This window comes from Triturus cristatus, chromosome 8 (assembly GCF_964204655.1).
Source record: "Triturus cristatus chromosome 8, aTriCri1.1, whole genome shotgun sequence".
In the NCBI taxonomy this organism is placed as follows: domain Eukaryota; kingdom Metazoa; phylum Chordata; class Amphibia; order Caudata; family Salamandridae; genus Triturus; species Triturus cristatus.
The window spans coordinates 714252913-714280806 of NC_140591.1; positions in this window are offsets into that span (position 1 = coordinate 714252913).

Here is a 27894-nt window from a genome sequence, read left to right on the forward strand (position 1 = left end):
AAAAATTGGAAGTGTTTGTGCACAGGGCCTATGTAACCTCACAACACTACTGGGTTCTCGAGGCAACTCCTAGTCCTTTCTGATGGTCATGCCGTTTGCTTGTTCAGTGGCAAGTGTGGCTCAGCCCTTGAATGTTTAAAGGAGATTAGGGCTACCGCTCAATTTCTTGACCTTCTTCCAAGCCCTGCCAGCTGCAATTCCAACACTCCTTTTGAAGTTTTGGACAACGCTTCCCTTACCACCAGCCTGTCTGACCCCAGCAAGGAACCCAGCAGCTTTGCAGTAGAGGCCATGGCACCCACCGTTTCGGTGGCCACGATATGCATGCCACTCAGTTCTCGGCAGCCTCACCAGCCTAAGCTCTTTAGTGTACCCTTACAGGGTCACAGCCAACTTGTGGGAGGCATATTCCTGCAATTCTATTCCATTTGACAAGTGATCGCATTAAACAGGTGGATCCTCCAAATTATGCTTTATCATGCCTTTTGTCTCCGTCACACCTTCCACCATTCACCCATTTTCTCCCCTGTAACTGATGGAGGACCATCTCTCCATTTTGCAGCAGGAAGTGCAAGCCCTTCTGGGCAAACATGCTATTGAGAGAGTACCAGCACCAGAAGTAGGATGTGGTTGCTATTCCCGCTACTTTCTGGTGCCCAAGAAGTAGGTATGTCATTGGCCCAGTATAGATCCGAGCCCTTTTAATCTCTTCCTCCTGAAGGGGAAATTCAAAATGCTCACCCTGGCCCAGATCTTGTCTGCCCTCGACCGTGGAGACTGGATGGCGGCATTGAACCTGCAGGATGCTTATTTCTGTATTCCTGTCCTACAGATGCATCGCCCCAACCTTCAGTTTGTAGTGGTAGAGGACCATTTTCAGTTTGCTGTGCTCCTATTTTGCCTCGCCAGCACCTCACAGGTGTTCACAAAAGTGATGTGAGTGGTGGCAGCACAACACCGGAAGTCAGGGGTGCCAGTCTTCTACTACCTTGACAACAGGCTGTTAAAAGCAGGCTCACCACAGACAGTTGCCAACATCTCTTGTCATCTTTGAGGTTCACTGTAATTTATTTATTTTATTTGAGACGTTTTATATAGCTCGAACATAACCCAACCTGGTATCGAAGTGCTGTACAAATAGCAAAACAAGTTAAACATAATAATTGCGGGCAAAAAAAAGTTAATAAACAGATAAAAATACAGATAGCAATATGTTGTACAAATACAGAACAGTTTGTAACATCAAAAAAGTAAAAAGGAACAAGCTAAATACAAAGTATATACAATGAAAACAAACAACTTAGTACATTCAGAATAAAGGAATGTATACAATCAGGCTGAGCGAGTTCACGACTACTGCTGAAGGTATTTATTCAGCAAAAGCAGGTTTTTCTTGTTTTTCAAAGGAGGTAGTCAAGGAATCAGATCTGGTTTCAGGAGAAATTGCTTTCCATATTCTAGGGGCTAGACCAGAAAAGAAGCAATTATAAGTTTTCTTTTTGTTGAACATCTGTGGCTTCAACAGTAGAGAGGTAGTACTTCTTGGGGAACGACTCCTACCAATTAGTTCAAGTTTTTTTACCAGGTAGATGGGAGTGTTCTGATGAAGAGCATTATGCGTCATGCAGGCTATCTACTGCTGAATCCTTGATTCAAAGGGAGCCATTTGAGATGTTTAAAATCAAGTGGAATGTGGTCACGTTTACTGGATCCAATGATGTGACTCGCAGCTGAGTTTAGAATGGCCCTTTATGGATCCAGCCTGGTTTTCGATAATCCTGCAAGAGTAGCACTCACGTAGTCTAGGTAGAAGATGACCAGGGATTGGACTGCTAACTGAAACTCTTCTGGGGATAAAAAGGGTTTGATTTTCCTTAGTGTTCAATTGATACTTGGCTCATCTGGTAGTTGCACTGATATGATCTTTCATTTTCAGGTATTTGTCCAATATAATGTCTAACGATCTAGTAGAATCAAGAACATGTGCGGCGCAGTTAAGCGCTATGAGTTGTTTGAGTCATTCACCCATTGAGGTAGAGAGATTGAAAGGGGCGATCAGGAGAAATTCCGTCTTGAGTGTGCTTAGCATAAGGTGATTGCATGTTAACTTTTGTTGGGTTTTCAGAAGGGCAAGTTGAGAGTTTTGTTATCTTCTGGTGAGGACATTTTCAAGTAAAATTGTGGGCATACGTGTGGTACTGTATGGTTGAGTGTGAAATAATTTAATGTTGGTAAGCAGTGCCATGAACAAGTTGAATAGCGTGGGTGAGAGTGTGGATCCTTGAGGTACTCCAGTCGAGACCGTAGTAATGTCTGACAGGGTTTGATTGACTTTGATTTGTTGAGCTCTATTATGAAGGCAAGAGGAAAACCAGCTTAAGAAGGGACCAGAAAACCCATCCCTTTCTCCAAAAGGTCTGTCATGTTTGACTATCAAGTGCAGAGGAGAGATTAAGGAGTATAAGCAGGAAGGGTTCGTTCTGATCAAGTAGTTTCAAGTCATCATCTACAATGTGTGTCAGAACCGTTTCAGTGCTATGTGATCACTGACAAAATATTAACGGACCGAATATCGAGATACCAAAAAATCGACGCAAAAATATCGAAGTCAGGAATATCGACATCCTATCTACATCATGGTAAGTACAAAAATATCGAAAATGAATGTCAATGTCAAACATATAGTTGTAAAAAAAATCGTTCTTTTAGATGTTAAAAAAATGTAAATATTACATATAATTTAAAGAAATATAGTGAAAATATTAAAACATGTTTAAAAATAATAACTAATACATAAAATGTTAAAATAAATTAAACATATACATATATAAAATAATATATATATTTACTCCACAGAGTGCAACAGTAGGGAAAGTGTTGGATAGCGTAGGGGTAAAAATTACTATTCCAACTCCAGAGAGTGCAACAGTAGGGAAAGTGTTGGATAGCGTAGGGGTAAAAATTACTATTCCCACTCCAGTGAATGCAACAGTAGGGAAAGTGTTGGATAGTGTAGAGGTAAAAATTACTATTCCCACTCCAGAGAGTGCAACAGTAGGGAAAGTGTTGGATAGCGTAGGGGTGAAAATTACTATTTCCACTCCAAAGAGTGCAACAGTACGGAAAGTGTTGGATAGCATAGGGGTACAAATTACTATTCCCACTCCAAAGAGTGGAACAGTAGGGAAAGTGTTGGATAGCGTAGGGGTAAAAATTACTATTCCTAATCCAAAGAGTGCAACAGTAGGGAAAGCGTGGGATAGCGTAGGGGTTAAAAATAACATGCTTATAAATTAAATAATGTTTGTAATTAAATAATGATTTATTAATAAATTAACAATAAATTAATTAAAAAGACCAATAAATTAAAATTAATAATTACTTTAATAACATTAAATTACTTCCCACCCTATTCCCCAATACACACACAACTCACTCTGCATAAAAGTTCACACAATTAATTTAATTATCAATTAATAAAAAGTAATTGCCAATTAATAATTAATTAACAATAAATTAAGTATCAATGCCAATAAATAATAATTAATATAAATTAATTACCAAGAGATAATTAATTAACAATAAATTAATTATTAATACCAATAAATAATAATTAATAAAATGAATTACCGATTAATAATTAAGTATCAATAAATTAGCTATCAATATCCAAAATTAAAAAATGTATAATTATTTAATTACAATTATATTACTTCCCACCTTATTCCCCAATAACTAAACAACCCGCTCCAATAATAAATTAATACAATTAATATAATTATCAATTAATAAAAATTAATGACCAATTAATAATTAATTAACAATAAATTATCAATACCAATAAATAAAAATTAATAATTACTTAATTGCAATTAAATTACTTCCCACCCTATTCCCCTTTAAACCCACAACCCGCTACGGAACTAAAGTGCAAAATGTAATTAAAAATAATTAATAATTCCTAAAAATGATTCTTTAAATTTACTATAATTAAATTACTTCCCACCCTATTCCTCTATAAACCCACAACCCGCTACGGTACTAAAACGCATAATTTAATTTTTTTAAAAGTACTAACTTCTAAAAATGTTATACATATATTTAAAAAAACAGTGCAATACTTAACAAAAAATATAGAACACATACATATAAAATACATACTAAAATACATAAGATTAATATAAACATAATAAATAAAATATTGTTAACATCGATATTTTTGCTATTGATATTACTAACTTCAATATGAACAAAAACGATATTTCTGTAGTAGGGGATCTCTGTGTATAGTCATAATCTAGTGAATAGTCCCGCCCATGTGCGTGGACCCCGGAGCAATAAAAATAATCTCTTAAGTTGTCAAGCCATGCAGACCTGCATCTACACTTAAGAGAGAATTTCAAAGACAGATAATGCAGCCTATATCCACAGGCTACACTGTCCAGTACTTCAACTAGAAAAATTCCACCAACATTCACCAACAGCACTGCCTGCCCAGCTTTTTCCACAGAGAAAAACCTGCCTCTTCCAGCAAAAGCCTCTGGAATGATAGAGAGGAAGGAATGGACAGACAAGCCCCATAGGCTGCCATTATGTGGCTCAGAACAGGATACTGTGCCTTTAAGAAAACTTTCCATAACTTTTCCAGTATCCCAGAATGCACAGCAGGTCCCTTTTACTTTCAGTTCTTTTTTCCGGCTCCTGCTAGCAGGACCCTGGAGCATTGAGCTCGCCCTTTTCAAGGGTTTATTGGGATATTGTTCACTTTTCAAGTGCTTATTGTGTTGCCTTCCTTCTTGTGTGTGCTCTGTGTGGTCAACATGCCTGGCCTGTTTGACAAGTGCCCAGATTGCGAGAGGAAGAAGGCCAAGTCGGACCCACACAGGGTGTGCATCGTCTGCCTTCCCCAGTCCCATGTTCTACAGGAGTGTGACATTTGCCAATCTTTCTCAGCCAGGACCTTGAGAGAAAGGATGAAGATCAGGCTCCAAGACCTGGAGGACAGAAGGCTGAAGGCACAAGGTGGGTCAGGCCATGCTGAGGCCCCTGGGGGGCTCCCCAGGGGCAGGAAGCCCAGCAAACACCCCCATTCTCCGTCGGCGTCGAGGGGGATGGCTGCAGTCTGTTCACCGTCTCCCCAGGGCTCTGGGGAGAAACGGCGTCGACGCTCGCCGTCGAGGGAGCTGAGCAGTCCGCCGTCGACGACATCGGCATCTTCGTCGACGCCGGCGACGTCTCCGTCGAGTCATCGGCGTCGAGACCAGCCCCGGCGTAGGCGCTCGCCGTCGAGGCGGGATCGCCGTTCGCCGTCGACGAAGAGGAGGCGTTCGCCGTCGAGGGGGCGTTCGCCGTTGAGGGGGCGTTCGCCGTCGAGGAGGCGTTTGCCGTCGAGGAGGCGTTCGTCGAGGAGGCGTTCGCCGTCGAGGAGGCGTTCGTCGACACCGAGGCAGCGCAGGAGGAGTCCTGACGCTGGGAGTCCCTCGGGGTCGCAAGGGAAGAGGACGGAGTCACCGGGTTCGGTGTACTCAGTGGTGTATACACCTCCTCCTCCTCCTCCTCCTCCTCCTCCCATTCCACCTCACACACCGTCGGGCCCACCGGTGGCCCCGCCACAGTCGGTGTCGCTGTCGAGGTATCCGACGCCGCCGAAGAGGACTCCGAGGCCGCGGCACCAGGTTACGCCATCGTCGCCTGCGCCTGTGAAGCCGGCTGGGCGGCCTAAGACAGACAGATCGCGCTCGCGCTCGCGCTCCCGCTCCGGACGGAGAGGAAGATCACGGAGCCGTGGACCGTCGTCGTCGACATCTGGGCGACGCCGCAGGAGGCGCAGAGCCAGATCCCGCACCCGATCGTCTACCAGGGACTACTCTCCGATGCTGTCGGACTCGCCAGTGACGGGTGTATCGCCTGTCGACAATATAGTCTCCTTCCAGGAGGTGCTACTGAGGGGTGCGGCCAAGCTAGGGATCACGGTGACGGTGCCAACACCTACGACGTCCGTGATCTTCAAGACGCTGCACAAGAAGAACCTGTCTCGCCCCCTGCTGCCACTAGTACCGGGATTGGTGGAGCCCGCTAGGGAGTTGTTCCTCACTCCGGCGGTGACGAAACCAGCCCCCTCAAGGCTCCTGAAGAAGTATCGGGCGCCGGACTCGGACCCAACCTTTCTGAGGATGGACCCGAAACCGGACTCGGTCATTGTGAGGGCGGCTAGGAAGCAGCATGCTACCACTCCTTCCTCGACAGTGCCGCCTGACAAGGATAGCCGTTGGCTGGACTCGGCGGGCAGAAAGGTCTGTGGGACGGCTTCTACCACCATGAAGGCGGCGAGTGCCGGGGCTCTTTTGGGGCGCTACGACCGTGCCCTATGGGAGTCTCTCCAGCAGTACGCGGAGCTATGGCCTCGCGACAAGAAGGAGGACTTTCTGGAGAAGTTGCGTGAGGGTATGCTGGTGTCAAATCAGATTATCAGCGCGGCGGCGGATGTGTCTCTGTTGGCGGCTCATGGGTATTGTCATGGCATCCACCAACGGCGTCACGCTTGGCTTCGCCTTACCTCACTCAAACCGGAGGCAAAACAGAGAGTGGCCAACCTACCCTTCTCGGGAGAAACCCTGTTCGGCCAGCATGCGGACGACGAAATGGCCCGCATGAAGACGGAGGCAGAGACCCTGACGGCTGTCGGGTTGGCGAGGCCTGAGAAGAAAAAGCGCCCGTTCCAGAGACGGTTCGGGGCGGCAGGCAGAGGGCGTGGGCAGACCCCGGGACAGCAGCAACAACAGCAGCAGCAGTTCCGGAAACCCTTCCAGAAGCACCAGAAGGGTAGAGGAGGCCAGCAGTCCGCTACAGCGACCAAGGGCCCGGCTGGGTCTCGGCCCTGAGTGATTACTTCCCCTTCAACCGTTACCCATTCCAGTGGGGGGAAGCGTTCAATTTTTTCTGGCAGAGTGGAAAAAAATTACTCAGGACAAGTGGGTGCTGAATATTTTTTGCAATGGAGACAGTCTTCGGTTCATCAGCCCGCCTCCAGCGATTCCGCCGGTAAGCTCACGGTATCAACTGCGAGAGCTCCAGGCGGAGGCAGACATCCTGTTGAGGAAAAAGGCAGTGGAAGACATCCCTCTGTCTCAAAGGGGAAGAGGTCTGTATTCTCGGTTCTTCCTGGTTCGCAAGAAGGACAGGAACGAGTTCAGGCCCATTCTGGATTTGCGGCAAGCAAACAAATGGATTCGCAGAGAGAAATTCCGCATGCTATCGTTGCACCAAATTTACCCTCAGCTGCAGCGAGGAGACTGGCTCTGTGCCATAGACCTACAGGATGCGTACTTCCATGTGCCCATTGCACAGAAGCACAGGAAGTTCCTGCGATTCCAAGTCGGCGCCAATCATTATCAATACACAGTACTTCCATTCGGGCTAAAGTCTGCGCCCAGGACCTTCTCGAAGTGCATGGCAGTGGTAGCTGCACACCTGCGGAGGAACAAGGTGTTTGTCTACCCGTACCTGGACGATTGGTTGATCAAGGCCTCCTCCTTCTCGGAAGCACAAGCGCACTTCCAGAAGACGTGCGTTCTCTTGAACAAGCTGGGGCTGCACGTCAACATGTCCAAGTCTATCCCGACTCCGGTCCAGTGCATACAGTACTTGGGGGCCTCCATCAATACGCTGTCCGCAAGCGTGTCTCCTTCGGAGGAGAGACGGTTATCACTCTTTCGGAAGGCTCAGGCTCTTATGACCGCGCCATCGACGACAGTGAGGAAGGTGTCTTCGCTGCTGGGATCGATGGCCTCATGTATCTTCCTCACACCTCTCGCACGGCTGCACATGAGACCACTGCAGGAGTGGTTTGGAGGATCAGTGGAATCAGAGGACAGGTTCTTGGGACGACAAGATACGGCTGTCTCTGCATGCTCTTCAGTCGCTGAAGTGGTGGTGTTAGGCGGACAATCTCCTCAGGGGGGTTCCCTTCCACAAGGACATTCCCACGCAGAGTATCGTGACGGATGCGTCTCTCCACGGCTGGGGAGCGCATTCCGGAGGCTTACAGATACAAGGAAAGTGGTCTCGGTTGCAGTCGACGTACCACATCAATTTCCTGGAACTCAGAGCCGTTTACTTGGCATTGAAGGCCTTCCATCCGTCCTTCCAGACCAACTCGATGCTTGTGCAGACGGACAATACAACCACGATGTATTATCTCAACAAGCAGGGGGGGTCGAGATCACGTACGCTGTCGCCGGAGGCGCAGTCGATCTGGCCCGGGCACTGACGATTACGGCCACGCATCTGCCAGGTGTGCAGAATGTTCAGGCGGACGCACTGAGCAGACTGATTCAGGAAAACCACGAATGGGTCATAAACGACGAAGTACTAGGGGACGTCTTCGCAAGGTGGGGGACTCCAGATGTAGATCTGTTCGCCACCACCGAAAACAGCAAATGCCGAGACTTCGCATCCAGGTACTACCAGCGGGGGACGCTGGGGAATGCGCTATGGATCGACTGGTCGAACAGCTTTCTGTACGCTTTTCCACCCATTCCCCTGATTCCGGCGGTGCTCATCAAGCTGTCCCAGTCCGGGGCGCGGATGCTCCTGATTGCCCCGGAATGGCCCAGACAGTGGTGGTTCACAGACCTGCTTCACCGGTCTCTCCTTCCTCACATACGGCTGCCGTGCAGGCCGGACCTTCTCACGAAGTTCGGGGGGCAGTTGGTGCACCCCAACCTCTCATCTTTGAGTTTGGCGGCATGGCTCCTGAGATAGTGCAATATGGCCATTTGAATCTGCCAGCAGATTGTATGGATATACTGAAGGAGGCTAAGCGACCTTCCACTAGAACGTCCTATGCTTACAAGTGGAAGAGGTTCTGCATCTGGTGCAAGTCCAAACAGTTTGACCCGACGACATGTAAGGAAGATGTCATCCTTCCGTACCTTTTGCATTTGGCGCAGTCTGGCCTTAATTTCCATTCCATTAAGGTCCATCTCGCTGCTTTGACTGCTTACAGGAAATGTCCTTCACAGACTTCCTTCTTTCAGATCCCTGTGATCAAGGATTTTTTGGAAGGCTTGAACAAAGTGTTCCCTCCTGTCAGACTTCCCTCGCCTTCATGGGAATTGAATGTGCTGCTGTCCAGATTGATGAAGGAGCCTTTTGAACCTATTCACAAGGCTTCGTTGCAGCACCTGTCCTGGAAGGCGGCGTTCCTAGTGGCCATTACATCGGTCCGCAGGTTGAGTGAACTTCAGGCGTTGTGTTGCCAGGAACCTTATACGGTATTTCATGCTGCTAAGGTTGTTATGCGTACTCACCCTAAATTTCTTCCTAAGGTTATATCTGATTGTCATGTCAACAAGACTATAACTTTACCTACGTTTTTTCAGAATCATTCTTCTCCAGCGGAAAGGTCTCTACATTCCCTGGACGTTAGGAGGGTGTTGAAGTTTTATCTTGATAAGACCAAAGATATTCGTAGGTCAGACCAATTGTTTATCAATTATGGATCAGTCAGGACCGGACTTGCTACCTCCAAACAGTCCATCTCTTGATGGATTGTGTCCTGTATACAATTGTGTTACCAAAAGGCTAATAAGACCTTAGGGGGTAAACCTAAGGCTCATTTCACCAGGGGCAAAGCTGCCACGACTGCTTTGCTGCGTAATGTTCCGATTGCAGAAATCTGCAAGGCGGCCACTTGGAGGTCGGTCCATACCTTTGCTGCGCATTACTGTCTGGACACGGATGCCAGGGCAGATGCTCAGGTTGGGCAGGCTTCGCTGCGAAATTTGTTCGCACAGTAGTGGTATTGTTTTTTAATCTTCTCCACCGCAGTTTTGGTGTGGGGATGGGCTTGCCATTCTATTCACTAGATTATGACTATACACAGAGATCCCCTACTACAGAAGGAGTAGTTTCTTTTCTGTAACTCCAGTTCTGTAGTATGGGTATCTCTGTTATAGTCATAAGCGCCCGCCCGCCTCCCCGGTGGAGAGATAAATGTTAATATAAGGAGTGCTACAGATCTGGCGTGCTATGCCTTCAAAAAGAACTGAAAGTAAAAGGGACCTGCTGTGCATTCTGGGATACTGGAAAAGTTCTGGAAAGTTTTCTTAAAGGCACAGTATCCTGTTCTGAGCCACATAATGGCAGCCTATGGGGCTTGTCTGTCCATTCCTTCCTCTCTATCATTCCAGAGGCTTTTGCTGGAAGAGGCAGGTTTTTCTCTGTGTAAAAAGCTGGGCAGGCAGTGCTGTTGGTGGATGTTGGTGGAATTTTTCTAGTTGAAGTACTGGACAGTGTAGCCTGTGGATATAGGCTGCATTATCTGTCTTTGAAATTCTCTCTTAAGTGTAGATGCAGGTCTGCATGGCTTGACAACTTAAGAGATTATTTTTATTGCTCCGGGGTCCACGCACATGGGTGGGACTATTCACTAGATTATGACTATAACAGAGATACCCCTACTACAGAACTGGAGTTACAGAAAAGAAACTACTCCTTCTTACCTTCAGGTCGATATTCTGGTCGTTGATATTCTTGATGTCGATATTGTGTCCCTAAGATATTTAAAACTCGATATTAATGTAGGTCGATATTAAAAACTTGATATTATGTCTGTGCACCAGTGCTGTGACCTGTTCTGAAGCCAGATAAGGAATGGTCAAGGAGCTGAAATTGTTCAATGTGGTTTCAGAGTTGTAAATGTACGCCTTTCACTTGTAGTTTTGCTACTGTCATAGTGTTAGTAATTGGACAGAAATTTTTGGGGTCAGAAAAGTCTGCATTTGTTTTTTGGGGTATTGCGGTAACCTGCCCTATCATTAGGCAATCAGTATTTGTGCCCTGGGAGAGAGATGCTCTGACAATCTTAGACCAGAGTGGGAGTATCGAAGATCTAAGCTGTTTAATGAGTTTGGCGGACACAGGATCTTTGAAGTGGTTTGAGGGTTTAATTGATATTATTGTTTTGAGTAACTCAGCTTCGTCCGTAAGTTTGAAGGTATCTCAAGTAGCATTATTTTTTGTAGCAAAATCAATGTGGGGGGACCACATCATGGGAGGCATAGGAAGGAGACTAGGTTTGGCCAAGCTCAGTGGACGTTGAGAGGAGAGTTGTAGTTCTGATTCAATCTTCCTTATTTTTTAAATAAAATGAGCAGCAAATTCTTCAGCACTAGGGAGGGACACATTATCTTCAAAGTGGTGGTTAGATCTGCAGCTAGCTTGCTGTTTGATGATTCAAGAGGCTTTTTGGGTCTGTTTTTGGTGTTATCCAGTTGCATACTAATGTAGTCTGCTTTGAAACTATGGATGAGCTTATTATAGCAGCTTCTTATTTTTCTCAAGTGCTGAATGTGTGTTGTGGATGGGGAGATTCTCGACTATCTCTCGGCGAGCCTTAGTTTTCGCCTTACCTCGTTATGGTCGCTGCTGAACCAGGGTTTGGATTGTCTATTGGCTATTCTTTTAAGCTACTTCGGAGCGATTGTATCAAATATGTAAGTGTGGAGCCTCTATTTAGGGCTGAGCCATTACAAGACTGGGTAAGTCTGAGGTCCGCAAGGAAGGATTTAAAGGGGTTCAGTATGCGATCATTTGGGTCGTTCCATTGACTGTTGAAATTCCCATGGAAGATTTGGTTAGGGGGTTGGTCCGTGTTAGAGGAAATGGTCTCCATTAATTGTTCAATGAAAGGTAGGGTATTTCCGAAGGGGTAGTAAATCGTATGGAGTTTGCCTAACATTAGGCATTGTATTCACAGGAAGACACTGGAGCAGTTTGTGCATGTTTTAGGGTGAGCATAAAGCAATAGATGCATGCTATACCTCCTCCAACTCTTTCAGTTCCATCCAATCTGATGATGTCATAGTTGGGAGGCACTAGAATTTCCAGAATGGTTGAGGAGGTGGCATTGAGCCACGTATCCGTTAAGATCAAGAGGTCGAGGTCTTGTGCAAGTATGAGATTTGCAATGTCAGCTGTGTGTTTTACCACTGACCTGCAATTAATGACTATAGTCTTGATATGAGAATTGGTTACTATTGCCTCTTGATGTGTTATAGGGACATGCAGTAAATTATGCTTGTTTATAGTGCTATAGTTGAAACTGGGTTCTCTAAGTAGGATGGACAGAATAGGTTGCATTGACCAGCGAGGGTAACAAGTCATTTCGTGTGGTGTTGTATTATTGCAAAAAAGTAGTGAATATCAGCAACGGATAGATGATCAGTAACCCTCTGGGGTCTGGAGTAGAGATTGAGAAGGAGTTGCGATCTCAAGTGCAAGTTGGGTGGGTTCTTTATTGTAGATGCCTCATGTAAGAAGTGTCTGTCAATCGTGGAAGGATTGGGTTGTTTAGTGACTGGGGTTTTGTTTGTTCCAGCTGTCAGGCTGAGATTCCAAAGCTTCTCAGCTTCAAGGTTATGTTTATAAGGTTCTGTTGGTCACTCTTAACTAGTTGAAGTTAGGTCTCCAATACAACTGGGTGTGTAGGATGGCCGAAGGTAGGTGATTGGAAGATGAGGGTTAGAGAGGATGTGGCTAAACGGCTTATGCGGTGGACATTGAAGCTGGGGAACCAGGTTCGAGCCTGACAGGAAGGTCAAACATCCTGTGATTCTTGGCAAATCACTTATTTTCCCTGTGCCTAAAAATAATTGTGTCCGTCTGTAATGCAACTGGTGCGAATGTAAAGCGATCTCATACCTTCGGGTCGAGTTTGTGCTATATAAAAACTTTAAAAAGAAATAAAATGGCAAAGCAGAGGTGATGTTTGGAAGAGGGCTAGAAATAAGACTCAAATGAATGTCATCTATGTGTCAAATTCGCACCTGACTCCTTCCTAGATGATTCCCTTCAACTGAGCCTTTCTCGAAACGGTTCGGTTTCGTGTCTTTCTCCCAAGAGAGTCCATGAAATTCAGGCTATGATCATGATCTTTTACCTTCGGTCCTGGATTTCAGTGAGGTTGACTCTGAGGCTGCTGGGACTGATGGCCTCCTGCATCCTGCAGATCGAGCACACCAGATAGCATATGCAGGCGCTGCAGTAATAATTGAAGTCCCAGTGGGCCCAGCATCAAGGGGAACTCTCCGACCATGTCCAGATTTTGGAGGAAACTGCAAAAGATCTTCAGTTGTGGCTACTGAACTGGTCAGCAGCAGAACCCTCTTCCTTCCTCACCCAGAGATGACAGTGTTGACTGATGCGTCACTTCTGAGCTGGAGCAGCCACCTGATAGTGGTGGAGATCTGAAGCTTCTGGTCTCTGGCAAAGTCCTGGCTCCATATCAACCTTTTGGAGCTGCGGGCCATCCTTGGTGCTGAAAGACTTCCTGCTGTCCATCAAGGGGAGGCTAGTACAAGTGCTCATGGACAACACCACTGCAGCAAACAGGGTGGGTGCGGTCACAGACCCTGTGCCAGAAGGCCTTGTGCCTGAGGAGCTGGTTGGACTCCCATGGAATCTAGCTGGTGGCGATCCACCTGTTGAGCCCCTTAAAGGCCAGTGTGGATGAACCCAACTGTTAGCACCTAATGGATCATGAGTAACGCAAGGTCTCTTTTGTGAATGGGGAGAACTATAGCTCGATCTATTTGCTACTGATGAAAATGCGCAGTGTCAGCAGGTCTGCGTATTGGGGTTTCCAAGGTGTGTCCTGCTCAGAGATGCATTCCACCTCGAGTGGGTCTTGAGTCTCCTGTATGCCTTTCCGTCGATAACAATCCTACCCAAGTTCTCAAGAACATTTGGACCGACCTAGTCCAAGTCATCCTAGCGGCTCAGGGCTGGGTACAGAGGGCATGGTATCCAGAGCCTCTGGGCTTCCACATCTGTCCTTCGATCTGTCTGCACCTCCCGAAGGAACTGCATTGCAGTAGAATGGTTCCCCACACCGGCCTTCGCAACCTCCACCTTCATGCGGGATATTGAGTGGCAGTGGCTGAAAACCTTTTTCCCTTCCCTCAGAGGCAGTTGATGTTAACTTGGCAGCCCATCACCACTCGACATAAACTGTATACTCCTGCTGTTGGGAAAAATTTGTGGTTTTATACGGCACTTTCAATATTGATCTCCTCCTGGTCAAACTGTCTGATGTTTGTTATTTGTTATGTGTTGGAGATGACCCTTTTTGTGGGGTTATCCTCAAACGTTTTGCTGTTCCTCCTATTTTTTCCTGACCTGCTGTTGTTGGTTTTAGGACTCTGGGCACTTTACCACTGCTAATCAGTGCTAAAGTGCATATGCTCTCTGTAAATTGTGTTATGGATTGGTGTTTCCATGATTGGCATATTTGATTTACTTGTCAGTCCCTAGTAAAGTGCACTAAGTGTGCCAGGGCCTGTAAATCAAATGCAACTAGTGGGATGCAGCACTGGATTGTGACAACCATCCCAAGCAGCCTTCAAATGTAACTCTGGCCTGCCATTGCAGAGTATCTGTGCAGTCTGTGACTGCCATGTAGACTTGGCAAGGGTACCCACTTGCCAGGCCATAACCTTCCCTTCTCTTACATATCAGTCACCCCTAGGGTAGGCCCAAGGTACCCCTCTGGGCAGGGTGCAGTGTATGTGAAAGGTAGGACATGCCCCGGTGTATGTGACATGTCCTGAAAGTGTATTACTGTCAGTTTCATTTTTCACCACTGCAAGGCAACCTGTTCCCATAAAACAGAATGGGGAGTTTGTTTCTAACATCTTATAAACATACCTGACCCTGGGAAGAAGGTGGAGAAATAAAGGTTAGTATGCCTGAACTCAGAATCTAAAGATGCATCTTTTAGTGAAGGTGATTTTTACATTCTGTGTTTGAAAATACCACTTTTAGAAAGTAGGTATTTTCTTGCTTGGCCCCCCAGTGTGCCTCTGCTGGGTTTGTGGATTGACTGTCTGGCTTTGGATGACAGGGGCTGGAAAGGAGCAGTGGGTCCAGAGAGTCTGGACGAGTCATGGCTGCGCTGAATAGACCTGGTCTGCATTCAGAGTAGTGGGAGGAGTTTTTCACTAGCACCTGAATAGGGAGGAGTTTTCACTAGCACCTGAATAGGCCCGGTCTGCATTTAGAGTAGTGGGAGGAGATTTCTCTTGCACCCGAATAGGCCCTGTCTGCCTTGGACAATGCTGTCTTAGCCTCCTGCTGGGAAGCTGCACCAGAGAGGACAAAACTGTTTCTGGCTGGGCACAGACACTATGCCTGAGAGGACAAAGGATTTTAGGCTATAAAAAGTGGGGCCCAAAGCCCTGAACTTTAGAACTCTTTTGGACCAAGAAGACTGCCAAGAAGAAGAGCTGGAGACGCTGTGAGGAGAACCTACCACTTTGCTGAGTGCTTTGCTGTGTTGGGCTGCAGAGGCTGTTTCTGTCCTGGGTAGTGAAAGGATTGGACTGAATATTCTGCAATCTATTTTTGTGAGTTTCTCCAAGGGTTTGAGGTAGAGTTTGCTCCCTGTTCAAGAAGTCTCAGGAACAGCAAAGACTTTAAGTTATTTTGCCCTCAGCACTGGGGACTGTGTGTTTTGTGCTGCAACAGAAGAAAAAGCAACCCGACGCTGTGTACAATGCCGTTGCCGACTCTGTGTCCTGAAGGCCAAGCAGAGGGCACCGTCGCACCGCAACCCAAGGTCTCACCGACAACGCCTGCTGACGCTGCCACCGAGCATCTGCTTGCACTGTGGGCACCGCACACCGTCTCGCTTCACGATGACGCCTTGGTATTCCCAACAACGCCGCTCCGCACCGACATCGACGCAGCTGCCTGCACTGTTGTTCGAGGGCACCGCTCGAAAAATGTTACACGACGCACCGCCCTCATCCCGCATTGCAGCCTTGGCCTACTGATGCCAGCGCCATCGACTCCAGTTCGTCTGCTGACAACAGCGCTTCAGCAACGACGACGCTGCTGCTTTCACCATGACCTGCCAGCACCCCGACGAGCACCGCATCACTTCGCACTGCGACCCTGGACTCCCCAACGTTGCCATCTGATGCTGCCACCGAGCCGCTGCTCGCACCGCGACCTGAGGGCATAGCATGCCGCACTGCTGCACTTCGCACCACAGCACCCGACTCCTGCGGACGCTCCTGACTTCTACCGCGAGGAGTTCGATCTGCAACGTGTGTGACTTCAAGGGCCCGGCGACTCCTGCACCGACCTCCGGAACCGATGCCTGTGGACGCCGTGCTTTTGGAAGCTCAACGAGAGGTTGCTGCCGCCCTGCATTTCTAAAGGTACTGTTTTGTGGGTCTTCCCGACACCATAGCTGGCCCGCGACGCCGCAGTCAGCCATAACTGTTTGGATTTTTTTGTTCATGACACCGTGATAGCCCCAGAGGGAGCTGTCGACTTCAAGGAACTGTTTTTGAAGATTATTTTGATAACTGAAGATTTCTAAGTACTGGATTGTAGATTTTTATCGTTTTTGGTCTTGTTTTAAGTATATAAAGATATTGGATATTTTTCTAAACTGCTGTGATGTCCTTTTGTAGTGCTTACACTATCTTACTGTTGGTTATGTGCAAATGCTTTGCACACTGCCTCTATGATAAGCCTGACTTGCTCATGCCAAGCTGCCAAGGGGGTGAGCAGGGATTATTTTAGGAGTGTTACTCCCTTATCCTGACTAGGAAGAAGGGTCCCTACTTGGACAAAGGTGCAAGCCCTTGCCAACTAGAGACCCCCATTTCTAACATAATGTCTCTCGCCCGGCAAGGCTTTGCTCTGGGCACAGTTAATGCTTGTCTGTCGGCCTTCTTATGGCTGCCCAATCAGCTCGCTTTGTTCAAATCAACAGTTGTGATGACATCAATCGCAATGGACCGCACTCCGCTAGCCCCTCCTCCGGGTCGCCCCAAGGGAAGCTGGTACATGAAGTTCTTGGGTGGTTCACCCCAGTGGGTGCAAGTAAGTACTTGTTGAACTGATGATCTCTGATGGAGTTCTTGAGTGGTTCACCCCAGTGGGTGCAAGTAAGTACTTGTTGAACTGATGATCTCTAGACCCGATACATGTCCCGGGTTTTAAAATATCGCCCGAGACATGGCTCGGGTTTCGGGATAACTTCCCTCATCAGTAGAGAAAATAGTTAGGGGTGGAAGAGCGGGCCGCCAAGCAACCGTCAAAGGCCTCAGTGCCCGCACAGGCACGCAGGTGCGTCGTCCAGGAGCTCGTCAGCTCAAAGCTCGAGGGAGCCATTTTTAGAAACAATCGCAATGGACCGCACTCCGCTAGCCCCTCCTCCGGGTCGCCCCAAGGGAAGCTGGTACATGAAGTTCTTGGGTGGTTCACCCCAGTGGGTGCAAGTAAGTACTTGTTGAACTGATGATCTCTGATGGAGTTCTTGAGTGGTTCACCCCAGTGGGTGCAAGTAAGTACTTGTTGAACTGATGATCTCTAGACCCGATACATGTCCCGGGTTTTAAAATATCGCCCGAGACATGGCTCGGGTTTCGGGATAACTTCCCTCATCAGTAGAGAAAATAGTTAGGGGTGGAAGAGCGGGCCGCCAAGCAACCGTCAAAGGCCTCAGTGCCCGCACAGGCACGCAGGTGCGTCGTCCAGGAGCTCGTCAGCTCAAAGCTCGAGGGAGCCATTTTTAGAAACAATCGCAATGGACCGCACTCCGCTAGCCCCTCCTCCGGGTCGCCCCAAGGGAAGCTGGTACATGAAGTTCTTGGGTGGTTCACCCCAGTGGGTGCAAGTAAGTACTTGTTGAACTGATGATCTCTGATGGAGTTCTTGAGTGGTTCACCCCAGTGGGTGCAAGTAAGTACTTGTTGAACTGATGATCTCTAGACCCGATACATGTCCCGGGTTTTAAAATATCGCCCGAGACATGGCTCGGGTTTCGGGATAACTTCCCTCATCAGTAGAGAAAATAGTTAGGGGTGGAAGAGCGGGCCGCCAAGCAACCGTCAAAGGCCTCAGTGCCCGCACAGGCACGCAGGTGCGTCGTCCAGGAGCTCGTCAGCTCAAAGCTCGAGGGAGCCATTTTTAGAAACAATCGCAATGGACCGCACTCCGCTAGCCCCTCCTCCGGGTCGCCCCAAGGGAAGCTGGTACATGAAGTTCTTGGGTGGTTCACCCCAGTGGGTGCAAGTAAGTACTTGTTGAACTGATGATCTCTGATGGAGTTCTTGAGTGGTTCACCCCAGTGGGTGCAAGTAAGTACTTGTTGAACTGATGATCTCTAGACCCGATACATGTCCCGGGTTTTAAAATATCGCCCGAGACATGGCTCGGGTTTCGGGATAACTTCCCTCATCAGTAGAGAAAATAGTTAGGGGTGGAAGAGCGGGCCGCCAAGCAACCGTCAAAGGCCTCAGTGCCCGCACAGGCACGCAGGTGCGTCGTCCAGGAGCTCGTCAGCTCAAAGCTCGAGGGAGCCATTTTTAGAAACAATCGCAATGGACCGCACTCCGCTAGCCCCTCCTCCGGGTCGCCCCAAGGGAAGCTGGTACATGAAGTTCTTGGGTGGTTCACCCCAGTGGGTGCAAGTAAGTACTTGTTGAACTGATGATCTCTGAGTTGTGATGACATCGTTGGCATCGTCTCCGCCACTGTGATGTCCATGTCACCAATATAGGCGCCACCTCAGCGCGCTGACATCCGTTCCTTTCTTTCCGCACCAGTTAGCGCAGATCTGTGAAGAGAGCTAACCTCTGTCACTTTTTGACAGTCTTTTTTTCGAAGTTTTGCTGAATACTTTTTGGTGTGCAGGATGTCCAAGAAGATTTCTGGATTAAAGCTGTGTGGCACCTGTCACTGCCCCATGTCGGTATGTTGTTCTTTTTCTACCTATAGCGCTACATGTTATGGTATGGTATGATGTTTGATGCCAGGGGTCTGCTTGTGTGATAGCCTATTTTGCAGGCACATGAAACCTGACACTCTTATGTGTGATACATTTGTGTTTGTACTGTCTGAGTCGGCAACGGGACCATAGCCATGATGATGATGGTCATTATATCCTCCACCCAGTACACTTATGGAGAATTATGTTCGATTACTGGGATACGCCTGTGAGCATGACATTCCTGCGGTTCCGAGAAACGTTCAGGCCTGCATGGGCTAAGCCAGGAATGCTCCTGTGATCATTCACACCTATCATATAGGACAGGTTACTCCAGTATTGGAACTTTCATAGATTCCCATAGCTTTTATCATTCCCCGTCGTCGGAATGGGAGTCTCGGTAAACAAAATAACATAGCAGTAGGTACAAAAGAGAAAGAAAAAGGCATAGGCCTCATTCCCTTTTGTAGCATATCCACCTCTTTTTGTAAAAGAGACCAAAATAAAGCAACAGCCAATCAGATTAGCCTCACACCACAGAACCCTCCTGAGAGAACCTCAGAGCCTCAGATTTTCTACCGCACGTTGTGCTAAGGGAGTCTCCTTTGAGCTCTACTCACTTCAACTCTAGTTGACTACTTTTTTCAACATTTTTTCTTCAGAACTGTTTGGTGTTTCATTCAGAAATGTCTGACAAGGAGAAGAAAGCCCTTTTCAAGGCTTGTTCCACTTGTGGCAAGAAGAGGCTGTATGTGGAGGACAGGCATAAGGACTGCATTTATTGCCGGTACCTGATCATAAGGCAGCGGACTGCAAGATCTGCCGCACCTTCTCTACGAAGACCCTCCGGGACCGTGAGGGTCGCCTCCTCACTTGGCTCCAGAAGCTAAAGTCAAGGAAGGAAACTCTGTCAAGTGACAGTGAGGTCAGTGAAAAGGGGTAGGGCTTCCCCTTCACCATCCTCAGAACGTCCTGTTAAGGCCTCAAAAAAGACCCCCCGTGAGTCTGAGAGCCGGAGAGTAAATCTCGTCACCACGGTGCAAAGGAGAGGGAAGGACTATCTGCAGCTGCAGCAGTGGTGGAGTCTGCTAAAAATTTTAAAAAGCCCTCTTCTCTAACATATGAGAAGTCAGAGAAAGATTCCAGATCGTCGACGATGCTGCTGAAGACTCCGTCGACGAAGACTTCAAAATCCCAGGTGAAAAAAGTTACACAGTCGACGGGCTCGTCGACTGTAACTTCTAGCCACATATCGACGTCAGTGTCGAGGTGAGCGTCGACCACGGTAGTGGCGACGATGGTGTCGTCCACGAGAGCAATTACGAGGATGACGACGACGCCCATCTCTTCGTCGACGATTCAACCGTCGACTGTGGATCTTCTGTCGACAACCTCATCGACGATGGTTTCTCTTATAACCCCATCGCCGACGGTACAGTCGATGACATCTTCGTCAACGGAGAGGATTACTATTTCCCTAAAGAGAATAACGCCTGATATGACGTCTCCAAGGGGGGTTACCCCCTTGCCTCCCGCACTGTTGCTCGAGGAAGAAGAGGACTCTGACGGGGATGATCAGGATTCTTGTGGCTCTGCCTATAGCCCCTCACAATTATTGGTAAAATATCAGGACACTGATTCTGAGGGCGAATACACTCATAGGTACTCATACCAGCAATCCTATCGTCGTCAGGAAAGCGCAGGCCAGGATATGGTTTCAGTCCCTTCTTCCCTCCTGGCAGATCTCCAGGGCATGTTGCAGGATTATAGGAAGAGGATTTCTCAAGCTACTCCTCCATCTTCGACTTTTTCTGCAGTACATGCTGTGCCTACACCATCGGCTTCTGCAGTGTTTTCTCCGGGAGAACCATCCCATATGGTTTCACAGCCGCAGGTATCCAGCCCAGGTATACCTCCAGTGGTCCAAGAAGTTCAGGATGATTCCTTGGTCGAGGATCAGGATGATGGCAACAGGTCTAACCAGTGTGTAGAGTGGGAGGATTTTGTGATCCCGGATCCAGCTTCACCTACTCCGGATCCAGTGGATTCTCCCCCAGCAGACATTGGGGGATTTCACAAACTGATGGAAAGAGCCTCCAGTAGATTCAAACTTCCTATGCCTTCAGTTCAAACGGAATGCTTCCTTTATGATTTTAAGGAGCCCTACAGGAAAGTGGTCCGTTTCATTCCCATTGTCAGCCATGTCTGGGACGAGGGTTTGAAGGCAACGAAGAACCCGGCTACTGATATTCCAGTTTTGCCACGCCTGGAAAAGAAGTACAAGGCGCCTGAGGATAGTCCAGCGTCCTTGATAGGTCAACCGAAGCCGGGTTCGGTAATATCGCAGGCGGCACAAACAAAGTCACGCAATCCTTCTGCACCCCTGACAACTCCTCCCGAAAGAAGAAGGCAGGCGCCTTGATAATGCGGGGAAAAGGTTTTCCTCTATGGTGAGTCTTTTGGTATGGCCAGCGAATGCGTTGGCGATCCTTGGTAGGTACGATCGCCAAATGTGGTGCGACCTCTCACCATATTTGGACCAGCTCACACAGGAGTCCAAGGCGGAGACCAAGAAGATTCTATAGGAGGGAGAGGCTACATCTGCGGAAGTGATCGACTGCGCCATGGATATCGCCACAACAGCTTTCCGTTCACTGGCAGGTGCAGCTGTTCTTCGTCGCTAGGGCTGGCTCCGGGCGACATGGTTCCGGCCAGAGGTTCAGAACAAAATTCCGGACCTCCCGTTTGATGGTGAGGCATTATTTGGGAAACATATCGACGATGCCCTCCAGGACATTAAAAAAGATACTGAGACGGCAAGATCTCTAGGAAATCTTCAGTATCGGAAGGTTCCTTTCCGTGGGGCCAGGGGGAAGAGTACCACATCCTACAGAGGTTCGTACCAACAACAACGGTACTCTTCTTATGGTTCAACGTCTCAGTCGTATCAACTAACGTGCCAACAAAGACAAGGCAAGATCTCTTCTTTCTCTAGGTCCAACACTAGAGGAAAACAAAATCGCCAGGGACGTGACACCTCCAAGAGCCATTAGCGGCTTTCTGGCTCTACCTACTGTACCACCTTCCCCGTTAACACCTGTGGGAGGCAGGGTGTGTCAATACCTCCACAACTGGAAGCGGATAACATCAGACCTTTGGGTGCTCAACATCATTCGAGATGGCCATACGCTAGAGTTTCTTCATATGCCACCTTCCAAGCCCCCTGTCGCTATGCCTTCAAAACATTACAGCTCGAAGTTCATCAGATGCTCCTCAAGGGAGCAGTGGAGCTGGTTTCCCTGTCTCAGAGAGGGGACGGTTCCAACTCCAGGTTTTTCCTGGTCAAGAAGACGCTGGAGTAATGGCGCCCCATTTTAGATCTCAGGGAGCTAAACACCTATCTCATCAGTCAATCCTTTCGGATGGTCTCTCTCCAGGATATCTAACGTTTCCTCAACCCAGGAGACTTCACGGCCACTCTCGATCTGGAGGATGCGTATTTTAACATAACCATTCATCCAGCCCACAGGAGGTTTCTACGATTCACAGTAGCCAAGAGCCACTTCCAATTCAAAGTTTTACCCTTTGGACTTCGCTCTGCCCCAAAGATCTTTACCAAGGTGCTGGCACCGGTGGCAGCTTTCCTCAGGAAACAGCATTTTCAAATGTTCCCCTACCTGGACGACTGGTTGCTGAAGGCTCCGTCCAGGCGGACAGCGGAGGAGACAGTCGAGGCATGTACGACTCTCAACAGGGAGAAGTCGTCTCTCTGTCCGTCACAGAGAGCAGGATTCCTAGGGGCTATCTTGGACACGTCTCTCAATAAGGCTTCTCCATCCTTCGAAAGGCAAGAGAAAATGAGATCCTTGGCTCATCTGTTGAGAAAAAGGAAGTGTCTTTCAGTACGCTGTTACAAATCCCTTCTAGGAGTGATCTCTTCATGCATCCCTCTGATACCCCACTGCAGATTGCGGATGCGATCTCTTCAGGAGCAACTAGACATGCAATGGCAACAAGTACACGGCTCTTTCGACGACAAGGTGGTGATTACTGCGGCAATGAAAGAAGTAGCCTTGTGTTGGACAAAAGAAGGGAATTTATTAGATGGTCTATCCTTCATAAGCAATCCGGCTCCTCAAGTTGAAACAACAGATGCCTTGTTGGAAGGCTGGGGTGAGGTGCTTCAAGACTTACATGTAAGCGGGCATTGGTTGCCCCGGCACCGCCTTCTTCACATCAACCTTCTGGAGCTCAGAGCAATTCGTCTGGCACTACAAGCATTTCTTCCACGTTTGCAGGGTTCGGCGGTTCTCGTCCCCACGGACAACACCACGGCCATGCACTACATCAACAAGGAAGGGGGTGCCAGATCTCTTCCGTAGTCGCAGGAGACCCAAAAAATTTGGGAGTGGGCGATCCTACACGGAATATCGCTCACAGCAGAACACCTACCAGGAGTGCTAAACGAAAAGGCGGACAGGTTCAGCAGGCTTTCGTCAGTCAGCCACGAGTGGGAACTAAACCAGATGGTCTTGGAGGACATTTTCCACTGGTGGGGCAAACCCTCAATAGATCTCTTTGCTACCCCGGGGTACAGAAAATGCCAGTTTTACGCAAGCAAAATACACCATCGTGGATCGCTGGGGAATGCGCTTTCGATAGCTTGGTCAAGAGCATTTGTGTACGCCTTCCATTCCGTTAATACCGAGGATACTCAGGAAGATCAAAACGGAGCCATGCAAGATGATCCTAATAGCCCCAGCTTGGCCGAGGCAGTTTTGGTTCACGGAGCTTTACCTCCTTTCTCTGGCCCCTCCACGTCCTCTACGGACGATCCCGGATCTTCTCACGATGTCCCAGGGCCAGATCTGGCATCCGGATCCTCGTTCCTTACACCTCTCAGCATGGCTCCTGAGCAGCGAGAATTCCTAGATCTTAGTCTCTCAGAAGAGATAAGTTATGTTCTCTCTCAGGCTAGAGCTCCTTCCACTAAAAAGACTTACCGTCTTACCGCCTGGGCCTTCTCTCTGGTCATCCAGAATTGTCAAACAATTTCTCAAAGGCCTATTTCAAGTCTTTCCTCCAGTGAGGCCTCCTCCTCCCACATGGCATTTGAACTTGGTTCTCACCCAGCTGATGAAGCATCCCTTTGAACCGGTTCATCGAGCAGATTTGAAATTCCTCTCATGGGAATTGGCACTCCTTCTTGCTCTCACTTCGGCAAGACGTATTGGAGAATTACAAGCTCTCACAATCCAGAAACCTTTCCTCCAATTCAAAAGAAATACAGTGATTCTAAGGACTAATCCAAAGTTCATACCAAAGGTGCCTTTGGATTTTCATTTAAATGAGCCGGTGATTCTCAAGGCTTTCTTTCCTCAGCCATCTACGCCGGCAGAAAGGGCACTTAATTCGCTGGACGTGCAGCGGTGCTTGTAATTTTATCTGGACCGTACTAAAGAATTTCGGAAATCTTCTCAATTTTTCATTGCATTCAGTGCTCCCCGCAAAGGCTTACCCCTGTCCAAGCAGGGTATTGCGCGATGGATCTCCAGTGCTATACAGTTCTGTCATTCTGCAGCGGACAAGCCTCTAGAGGGCAGAATTAGAGCACACTCGACAAGGTCCATAGCTTCCTCTATGGCTCTATTTGCGGGGGTCCAAATTAAAGACATCTGCAGGGCTGAAACTAGGAGCACGGCTGTAGGCCAGGCAGTCCTGAGGAACCTCTTCCATTGAGTGGTGAGCTTTCCTTTCTTCCCTCCTTCCTTTCTTATTGTTATTTGCACATTTTGCTATGTGTTCTTTATGTGATTGCATTGTTGTTTGATGTTTTACTTAATAAAAAAATAAAAAATAAAAAGAAAAGGAGAATAGAGGAAGAGATGTCACTAAGGGAGCAAAATGTGCTTCTGACTGCTAGCTACTCTGATTCAAGCTATTAAAGTTCCAATACTGGAGTAAGAAAACAAGTTACTTACCTATAACTTTGGTTCTCCAGTATTGGTAACTTTCATAGATTCCCATGCGCCCACCCTCCTCCCCTGGGAAAGCTCAGCCCAGGTTTTGGTTGTACTGTTACACAACGGGTACGAAAATCTGAGGTTCTCTCAGGAGGGTTCTGTGGGGTGAGGCTAATCTGATTGGCTGTTGCTTTATTTTGGTCTCTTTTACAAAAAGAGGTGGATATGCTACAAAAGGGAATGAGGCCTAGGCCTTTTTCTTTCTCGTTTGTACCTACAGCTATGTTATTTTGTTTACCGAGACTCCCATTCCGACGACGGGGAATGATACAAGCTACCTGCTTCTCCTGCGACAGCGACCTGCTTCAAGCACACATCCAAAGCTACTTGCAATCTGGAATAACGCTCAGACTAGCACCAGCGCTAGTTTTGACATACACGATTTATTGATTTCTTCTTTCCATATATACATATCCCTGACACTAAGAAGGGAGTCAATTAGTGACCATGGGTACCAGAGTCACTGTGACAGTCTCCTGCGAACATCACTGTGGCGGCTCACTTTGTGGGCCCCCTACAGCAGTACTCTTCTGTATCTTTTATGTTTTCTGATCCTAGTACGCAATTGTTTTGTGCATTTTTTGTACGCTCTCTTTGCGCCCTGTCTCTTGTTCTATACAGTTGGGGTACTACTACATGGGTCCTAGACATGGGGACATCAACGGTGGATCACTGTCTCCTCTACCAGGATTTTTAATTAATCTCCTCTTTCACCTTGTTTTTCCCACTCTACATTTAGACCCAGAACAAAACACACACACACAGTAGGTAGCACCCAGGGGCACCAACACAGTGTGTGGTAGTTAGTCCACCATATATGTTTTTTGTCCTAATGAAGCGCCACGGATCCCTAGGGCCAGTTTAGGTGCGAAACACGTTGACTCTTTTTTGAAGGAGTGACTCTAGTTATGTCCCTCCCTCTGAGATAGTAGGAGACTTTCCCTATCCAGTCATAGAACCCTGACTACCAGGATTCCTTTCAAACCCTAAGGTAACACCCACCTGTGATAGGTTTTTATCCTTGGAAGGGCAATCTCCTCAATAAAGTATAGTGTAGGATCTCCCTTAACAGTTTTAATCCTTCGGTTCACACCCCACCTCACCACTTCACGTCACGTACCACCTCACCCGTACTCATCATATGGCAGCCTCTTAAAAGATCTCTGCCACAGTGAACGTTCGGGGTACCTGTAGGGCATTGCAGCGCCGGCCCTACGAGGAGCACCGCCTATGTTGAAGCATGACATTCCCTAGGGGATGTGTGAGGGCACCATAAACAGTCCCACTGACTGTCCCTATTCAGTACTTTGTCTCAAGAACTTTCCACCTTTTGAGAGACCGTGCCTCCCTCTCTTTCTTTTTCAGTAATATTAGCTTCTTGTTGGAATTTGGTCGCAGATCCACACCTGGGGGCCGATTCACAGAAAAAACTTAAGACAAAATTCTAAACTTACTACTTTTGGTATTCACAGAAGTTAGGATTTTGTCTTAAGTTTGTCTTAAGACAAACTTAAGACAGATTTAAAACAGAGTTAAGACAAACTTAAGACAAAATCCTAACTTCTGTGAATACCAAAAGTTGTAAGTTTAGGATTTTGTCTTAAGTTAGTTCTGTGAATCGGGCCCCCGGTTTGTCTTTGGTGCCTGGAGCGTTACCACGGCTCCAAGTCGTGCTCCAACTGCCGGGACATAGCTCTAAAAGCTTCGAGGGAGCGGTCACAAAAGCTGCTTGTGTACTGGCGTTTGGCACCGCGTCGTTCTTAGTTCCTGTTGAGAGGAAGGTCCGAGCACTACTCAGGGAGCCCTAAGTCTTTGTCCTCCACTCAAGTCTTCGAGTCAGTCAGGTAAGAAGCATAAAAAACAGAAGAAGTCAAATAATGTTTTGACTTCTCACAGTCAGTTGGCTGATGCAACGGAGGAGTCTTGGCGTTATAGGTCTCGCTCGACTGCATCTGCGCCTAGGGGGGCTCCGCGCGACTCTGCCTTCCCAGGAGCCGGCGCTACCCCTGCCCAGCTCAAGGAATTTTATGACGCCATGTGCCTCACATTTGCATGGCCTGACCCTCCCTGCGTTCCTTCAGGTCCCGGAGGATCAAAGGGGGCTCCATCAGGTTCTGCACTAGTGACTCCAGCCCAGACGCCGATAAACCCCCATGGATTTGGGCCAATACCGGTCGTGCCACTGCGACTTCCCCCGCTACAGGTCTTAAAGGTGGCCTGGGCCATCCTCTACCAAGCGATATCAGACGGGGAGATGCAGCAAAGTTCTCCATTCGTTATGGTCTTGACACAACCAACTCACTAGGCAGATCAATTTAATCGATGGCGGCTGTTCGACGTCACACCTGGCTGAGAACCTCTGGCTTTTCTGGGGATGCCCATGCTTCCCTCATGGACATGCCCTTTGATGCCACCTGTCTCTTTGGAGACCAAGCAGAAATGGCCCTTGAGCGCTTTAAGGACTCCCAAGCTATGGCCAAGCCCTTGGACACATGCCCCCTGTCTGCCTTTCACCCCTTTTGTGGCCACAGAAGGGGCTATTAGCAGTGCCAGCCATATCCCAGCCACAGGACCGCGCAAGTTTAGCAACCTCTAAGCGGCTATGGGTGCTGCTCGTCCCGACCCTGTGGGTCTGGCGCCCAGAGGTTGGGTCAGACCACCCTCCCTCTGCAGCCTCAGCCTCCAAACTTTCCTAGTTCGGCCCTTCAAGATCATGTGCGGCCAAATGGTGGCAGGATCGGCCATCACCTCCAGCACTGACGAAACATCACATCAGACAGGTGGGTTCTTCAAATTGTTCGAAGGGGCGATTCCCTCCCCTTCGAGACTACCTCTCCCTCCATGCCTCCAACGTACATGCGGCTGTTGGAGTATCACTTGACTCTGCTTCAGGGGGAAGCCATGACTCTCTTGGCCAAGGCAGGTATAGAGAAGGTTCCGACGCCAGAAGTAGGCTGTGGTTGCAATTCCCGCTACTTTCTGGTCCCGAAGAAGGAAAAGGGCTTGCTCCCTTTCCTAGATCTGCGAGCCCTCAAATACTTCCTCAAAAAGGAAAAGTTCAAGATGCTCAATCTGGCACATATC